The sequence below is a fragment of the Arachis hypogaea genome, chromosome 15, assembly GCF_003086295.3.
Source record: "Arachis hypogaea cultivar Tifrunner chromosome 15, arahy.Tifrunner.gnm2.J5K5, whole genome shotgun sequence".
Lineage (NCBI taxonomy): Eukaryota > Viridiplantae > Streptophyta > Magnoliopsida > Fabales > Fabaceae > Arachis > Arachis hypogaea.
Genome location: NC_092050.1, coordinates 94,437,299 through 94,445,631, shown reverse-complemented (window position 1 = coordinate 94,445,631; position 8,333 = coordinate 94,437,299).

Below are 8,333 nucleotides of genomic sequence, written 5' to 3'. Positions count from 1 at the left end.
AGAGGAAACCGGACCGAATATTGTGAGTACCATCGAATCCGCGGGCATTCCACCAATGAATGTTTTGACTTAAAAAATATCATAGAAAAACTAGTAAGAGAGGGAAAACTAGATCAGTATCTGGCCACCGGGGACGATGATGAAAGAAAAAAAAGAAGGGACGAAGATGTCGGACCAATAGAGCAATCACCTCGGACACCAGAAAGACACGTCCATATGATACGCGGTGGATTTGCGGGAGGAGGAATCTCCAAATCATCTCGCAAAAGATACTTTAAAGAAGTGTATCATGTTGAGGGGAAAGAGGAAACACCCGACATTCCTGCAATTACTTTCACCAAAGAAGACGCATCTGGTATCATCTTAGGACACGACGATCCCATGGTCTTCACAATTATACTAGCAAACGCAAATCTCCATCGCACCCTGATAGACCAAGGGAGCTCCGCCGAGATCTTGTTCAAAACTGCCTTCGACAAGCTCGGCCTGGAAGAAAAAGAACTCAGAGCATATCCGAATAGTCTGTTCGGACTGGGAGACACCCCAGTTCAACCACTTGGATACATATCACTACACACAACCTTCGGGAAAGGGAACCAATCAAAATCAGTCAAGATAGACTACATCGTGGTCGACGTGAGCTCAGCCTACAACGCCCTAATAGGTCGGACAACATTGAATCAGCTCAGCGCAATAGTCTCGACTCCACATCTGTGCATGAAATTTCCAACTGTAGAAGGGATAGCTACAATAAAAGCAGACCAGAAGATGGGGTGCCGCTGTTACAACGAAAGTCTAAACCTCAGAGGCAGAGGAGAAGAATTCCACACAATCGAACTCGGTGGAGTTTAGAGGCGGGAAGAACTCCGCCCACAATCCGAAGGTGAAATAGAAAAAGTCCAGATCGGAGATATCCCGGACAAAACAACCAATATTGGTACAAACCTAAAGGGAGACATAAAAGAATCAATCGTACAGTTCTTACGAGATAATGTCGACCTCTTTGCATGGAAGGCTGCAGACATGCCGGGTATAGACCCCAAATTAATGTGCCACAAGTTGGTGGTCTACCCAGGATCTCGGCCAGTACAACAAAGGCGAAGAAAGCTCGGGCCAGAACGATCCCAAGCTGTGGAAGAGCACATACAAGCTCTACTAGAAGTAGGATTCATAAGAGAAGTCAAGTATCCACTATGGCTAGCTAACGTCGTCTTGGTGAAAAAATCAAATAGGAAGTGGCGAATGTGCACCGATTACACTGATCTCAACAAAGCCTGCCCAAAAGATCTTTATCCACTCCCAAGTATCGATGCTCTGGTAGATGCCTCCTCCGGATATAAATACCTCTCATTTATGGACGCATATTCGGGATACAACCAAATCCCAATGTATCCACCCAACCAAGAAAAAACTTCATTCTTAACCCCAAAAGCAAACTACTGCTACATCGTCATGCCTTTTGGTCTCAAAAACGTGGGAGCTACTTATCAGAGATTAATGAATAAGATCTTTACCGATCACATCAAAAAAATCATGGAAGTCTATGTGGACGATATGTTAATAAAGAGACAAAGTGAGGAGACGCTATTATCCGACCTGACCCAAGTGTTCGACACTATAAGAAGGCATGGCATACGACTCAATCCTGCAAAATGCACCTTCGCAGTAGAAGCTGGCAAATTCTTGGGTTTTATGCTCACACAAAGAGGAATAGAGGCAAATCTGGATAAATGCCGGGCCATACTCGACATGAAGAGCCCGACTTCTGTCAAAGAGGTACAACAACTCAACGGGAGGTTGGCAGCCTTGTCCAGATTTCTAGCTGGATCGGCAATAAGATCTCTCCCCTTCTACGCTACTCTAAGGAAGGGAAAAAAGTTCGAATGGACAAAAGAGTGCGAGCAAGCCTTCCAAAATTTCAAAAGATTCCTGGGACAACCACCTATCCTAACTCGGCCACGGGAAGGAGAATCACTCACATTGTACCTCGCAGTAGGAAGTCAGGCAGTAGCCTCAGCACTAGTTCGAGAAGACAACAGTGGGCAACAACCCACATACTTTATCAGTAAATCATTATAAGGGTCCGAGTTGAACTACCAAAAAATAGAAAAGTTTGCATACGCCCTCATACTAACACTACAACAAATATGGCCTTTAGCAACGCCAAATTTTGCAACGCCTTAAAATCGTTCTCTTAGATAGGTTTAGACAACGATTTTTTAAAGTGTTACTGGTGAATTTCATTTTTCATCAATTTCTAGCAACACAGTAAAACCGTTCTGTTTGACTATTTTAAAGAACGATTTTATAACCGTTACCATGAGTTGGATTTAAGCAACGGTTTTTTATTGTTGTTTAAAGAATTGCACAAAAGAAACGCATTAAAACCGTTGCCGAAATGCTACACTTTAAAACCGTTCCATTAGATTGTCTTAGACAACGGTTTTTACAGTGTTGTTGAAGTTCATTTTTTCATTATGCTATAGTAACAAAATAAAACCGTTCTCTTTGACTATTTTAAAGAACGGTTTTACAACCATTACAACAATTATTTATGAAACAACTATTTTCTAATATTATTTAAATAATTATACAAATTAAACAATAATACTAATAAAAATAATTTCAGATAATTATATAAATTAAAATTATTTTGTCTATAAATATTGAATTTATAAAATACTCAAAATCTATTGCTATAAATAAATAACAAATATTATTTTAAAAAATAAAATTGAAATAAGTTTATTATAAATATTATATATTATTATAAATATATAAAAAATATTATATTTTGAACATATAAAGCTAAAATAAATTTATAATAAATATTATATATTTATAATAAAAATATATAATATTATAAATATATTTATAAATATATAATATATTTATATATATTATATATTTATAAATATATAAATATATATAAATATTATATATTTATAATATTTATTATAAATATTATAATATATAATATTTATTATAAATATTATATATTTTTATTATAAATATATAATAAAAATTAATATAAAGAAATAAAATTAAAATAACAATTTTTCCCTAATTCATAAAGAAATACAGCGAATTGATCGAAGAAATTAAAGTAATAAGAAAGCTAAGCCCTCATCTTCTCTTCGAAGTAAAGCAGCAAAGAGCGAAGAACGCTCTTCCTCCTTCCACCAACCGAACCCTAACCCAGCCATCAGAATCAGAGACGCATCGCACCACAGCTCTCCATGAAGGCGTAAATCGCACCATCATCGCAAGTCACCAGGAAGCCCCAAATCGTAACTCACCATCCTCGCACCATCATCGTCACTGCGCTGCGTTCTTCCCAAATCGTCGCTGCGCTGTGTTCTTCCCGAATCGCCGTTGCCTCCTTCTTCCCGGCGTCGCTGAGTCTCTCCTCTCCGCGGCATTGGTGCTTCTCCCGTCTCCGAGGCTTCACTGCTTCTCCACGGCGTCCTTGATCTCCCCTGTTCTGCTTCTGCTTCGCTGCTTCTACCTTGCTGCTTCTGCTTCAGTGTTTTGTTTGGCTGCTGCTGGTTTGCTGCTGTTGCTTCGCTGCTGCTGGTTTGCTGCATTGGCCGTTTGTGGGTTGTCATCTGTGGTAAGTTTCCTTCTCTGATTTTCTGTTTCTTAGTTAGGGCTTGATTGGTTGTTGGGTATTTTTGTTAGCTGTGGAAAGTGGTGATATTTGTGAACATGAGCAAGATGAGGGTTGAATGTTGACTGAGCTTTGGTTCTGGTTTGAATTTGGTTTGAATTTCGACTGGGTACTTGTGGTTTGAATTTTATTATCTGTGAGTAGTGTGTTGTGGACTGCTTGTATCTGCTTTGTTTATTTTAGCCTTGTATAATGTTATTATTTGAGTGAGTTGTGGACTGCTTTTCATATTGGTTGGTTTCATCTGGGATAACAGAGGAATTTCATGCTTATTCCAACTATTTGACTTAGAGATCAGCATAAATTCTACTCTTCTTCCTACATGCCTCAATTAACCAGGATAAATATTTATTATTTTAAATATTTGATGGAAAATGTGATGCTTATAGATGCTCCCCATTCTTGATTCGCGGTTACAATGACCAAATTCCAATCGATGACCCCTTTGAACATATGTATGTAATACTGGTTTTAATGGCAATCTGGCTTGCTGCTTCTCCGATTTCTGCTCTTCTTTTCTTAAGCATATCAATTTTATAAGCATGTAGCATATTGCTAGCTAAGCTTTAGCAGAAAACCAAAAACATCATCATTTCATTTGAGCTAATACATATTTCTTTAATTTGTTGTTAACAAATAATGAAGTTCCAACCCATCAGGATTGACAGGTAGGTGACTGCTGGACGCTGACTCATCATAATGCACAAAAATCAAACCTTAAGCAAGGTTTTTATTAACAACAAAAACAATTGAAATTCTCATGAAATGTTAATTCCGATTATATCCAAAATAATAATTATTATATGGGTTTGGAGGATGTCATTGTTAGACAGATAGACTTAAACACAGTCCCACATAGACTTAAACACAGTCCCACATATGTTGCTTTCATTCTTCAAAGTTCAAATGGCTACTTGTTTACAGCTAGCATTTTGTATTTGTTATTTTCTATTTCATTCTTCTAATCCTTCGCTCTTTGCTTTGCACCATTCTTTACAGCTAGCATTTTCTATTTGTTATTTTCTATTTCTTTCATCATTATTATTAATATTATTGTTTACTGTCTTATTTATTTGGGTGCCCCTTTTATCTACTTTTCTTAATAATTAATTATGGTGCCTGATGCATGTCTTGTGAAGGGAACCCCCACACCAATATCATATCAGCCTGTCATTTTCAACATGTGTCACTTGTGACTCATCACACATTAGGAACCACCCCTTCCTCTCTTTCTTTTCTAAAATCTTCTTATCAACCAGAATTGAAATTACGATGTGTTAGTTTGTGAACTAAAATTTAAAGAGTAATGATAATATTATTCTGCTAATTGATAATTCTATTTTGATTTTTTAGTTATATATCACTTTTGAAAATAAGATTTCTAAAAACTGGTTTTAAAAGTGAATTTTTTGTTAAAAAATCTGGTTATGAATTACTTATATTTTTATTTTTTGTTGCTGTTTTAGTTTGTCTCTTTAAAACCAGAAAAAGAGAATCAAATAGCGGATCTCTCTGTAGCTGTGATTACCTTAGACATTGAGCTACACTACAGGTAAATCATTTAATATATTATCTTTTTAAATTTGTTTGAACATTTAATTGTTAAGAATATTTACTGATTAATTGTTTGCTTAAGCTTCTTTGCATAGTTTGTTAGATAAAAATTGTTAGTCTCTTGATTGGTTGAGATGTTCTCTTTCGAACATGTGTGGTTGACTTCTAGAAATTTTTTAGAAGCAATAAGCTCTTGATTAGAAAAAATCACTTATAGTTAGTCTAAAACATATGCCCGTGTTCTTTTATTTTAGTTGACAAAGTAATGGACAAAGGGTGGACTAGTTTACCAAGACATACTGAGGGTTACCAACATGGTGTTAATTCATTTTTGGATTTTGCCTTTTCTAGAGGTAGACCACAAGGACAAGAAATTTTTTGTCCTTGTTCTATATGTAATAACTTTAGTTGGGGGCGAAGGGATGAAGTTTATGATCATTTAATAAGTAAGGGATTTCAAAAAGGTTACACTGTGTGGGTTCATCACGGCGAAAGGATAAGTCACATGGACAGTGAATCCGATGAGAGTGAAGTCCATGAAGGATTTGTCGACGACATTCATGGGCTGCTAAACGAGACGTTTCGGCATGTGCTTGAAGGAGATAAAGATGCTGATGGGCCAAACGAAGATGCAAAAAAGTTTTATAACTTGCTTGAAGAAGGAAAACAAGAGTTATATCCTGGCTGTAAAAAATTTTCGACATTATCATTCGTTATCCGATTGTATTTGTTGAAGACTCTTAATGGTTGGAGCAACACATCCTTTACCGCTCTACTTGAATTACTGAAAGAAGCGATTCCTCATTTGAATATTCCTGATTCTTTCAATAAAATCAAGGCCATGGTAAAAGATTTAGGACTTGGTTATAATAAAATTCATGCTTGTCCCAACGATTGTGTTCTGTTCCGGGATACATACGAAGATGATGAATTTTGTCCAATTTGTGGAGCTTCCAGGTACATAGAAAATGTTGAGGTAGATATAGAAGTTGATAATTTGAAGAAAAAACCTGTGCCTGCGAAGGTTTTGAGGCATTTTCCCTTGATTCCAAGGCTTAAGAAGCTGTTCCTGTGTTCCAAAACAGCTGAATCATTAAGGTGGCATGATGAACATCGTTCAAAGGATGGAAAGTTAAGACACCCAGCTGATGGCCAATCATGGAAAGACTTTGACAGGCTTCATCCCGATTTTGCTAAAGAACCTCGTAACTAGGAACTTACGTTTAGGAACTAGGAACTAGGAAATTATATCTGTTTTATCCTTGTTAATGGCTTATTATGCTAATTTTTATATCGCTGCTGATTGCCATTTCTGCTTGCTGCCATTTAATTCATATAAATTGATCTTGATTAGTGCTGATTTGATTTTAGTGAGTTCATATGGGTTGATTTTGCTGTTTGTTTAAATTCAGAAATGTCCTATTTACTGCCAGAGTGCTGTTGAAATTTCTCAATTTTTTTCCCTGTTTATAGTTTCTTAGTTTAATTAGTTTGTTCAGTTTTTGTTAAATTAGTCGATTTAGCTATGCATGCTTAGTGGATTATAGGTGGTTAGGAACTAGGAAGTCATATCTGATTTGTAGTGGATTTAGGTTGAACTTTTTGGTTACTGCTGATGCCTGGAATGTTCTCTTCTCAAATTGTATAGTGCGTGCTGTTTTATCCTTGTTAATGGCTTATTATGCTAATTTTTATATCGCTGCTGATTGCCATTTCTGCTTGCTACCATTTAATTCATATAAAGTGATCTTGATTAGTGCTGATTTGATTTTAGTGAGTTCATATGGGTTGATTTTGCTATTTGTTTAAATTCAGAAATGTCATGTTTAATGCTATAAAATGTCATATATAATTAATATCTTTGTATAGAGACAATAGTGAAGAAAACACGAGGACCTACACAATGCTTGAAGATTCATGCAAGACAGTTGGAAGATAGAGAACAAATTACTCTAGATAGTGAAGGAGAGGCAATTGGTCCTACTGATGAAGTTGTAAACAACTTGAGCAAATTTTTGGGCACAGTGGCAAGGAATTCAGATTTTTGTCCATTAATTTACACAAATTGGAAGGGAATTAAAGATAAAGAAGCCATTTGGGAATATGTTCAAGTGAAAACTTTAGTCTTGTTTCTTTTAGAAAGTATTTGGAAATGTACACATGTATTTTATTCTTACTAGCAAAAAATAATTGTGTTTTATAGGCTAAATTTATTATTCCAACTGAAGGAAAGAGGATGGTCCTTGCTCGTATCAATGACAACTGGAGAAGGTATAAGACTACAATAAAGCAAACTCATTTTCTGCCATACAAATGTGTTAATGAGATGCTGAAAAATCGTCCTAAGAGCATACCTGAGAGTCATTTTCGCAAGTTAATTGCTTATTGGAGAACTGAGAAAGTTAAGGTAAGACATGTGAAACTTAGTGTAATTGTTTATGCAATTATATTATATACACATATGAGTGAAGTTTGATGATTTGTTGATAATACTTGTCTCTTGTTATGTAGAAAATGTCTGCGCAGAATAAGAAAAATAGGGCACAACAGAAATTTAGGCATCGAAAGGGACCAATAAATTTTGCAAGAATACGTGCAAGATTGGTACAATTTTTAATTCTTTGTGAATTTGTTTGTGTATGTGTGGTGTTCCTTTTAACTCTATATAAATGCTATTTGAATTGGACTTATAGGCTGCTTCTAAGGAAAATAATGAACCACCTACTCAAGCAGAAATGTTTGTTGAGACTCGCCAAAGCACAAAGGGAAAATCATTGGATGAAGACACTCTGGATGTTATAGTAAGTATTAATTAGGAGTTAATTTGGTTAAAATAGGTTATGGATTTCTTGTATCTTGGCAATCTGTCCATCACTTGTGGTTATTTTTATGCTTGCGTTGAGTTAAAGAATCTTGACATTATTTTTAATCTCTATTATTTGTTTTGATGTTGTCAAATGATATATGCCTTTAGTCCAATTGTGTATTTACTCTTATTTTATTACTATTATTTTTCTTCACATTAATATAGGCACATTTGCAAGCTGAGAATAAAAAGTCTAAAGAATCAGCAATTAGAGCTTTCCAATCCATATTTGGGAAAGAGAAG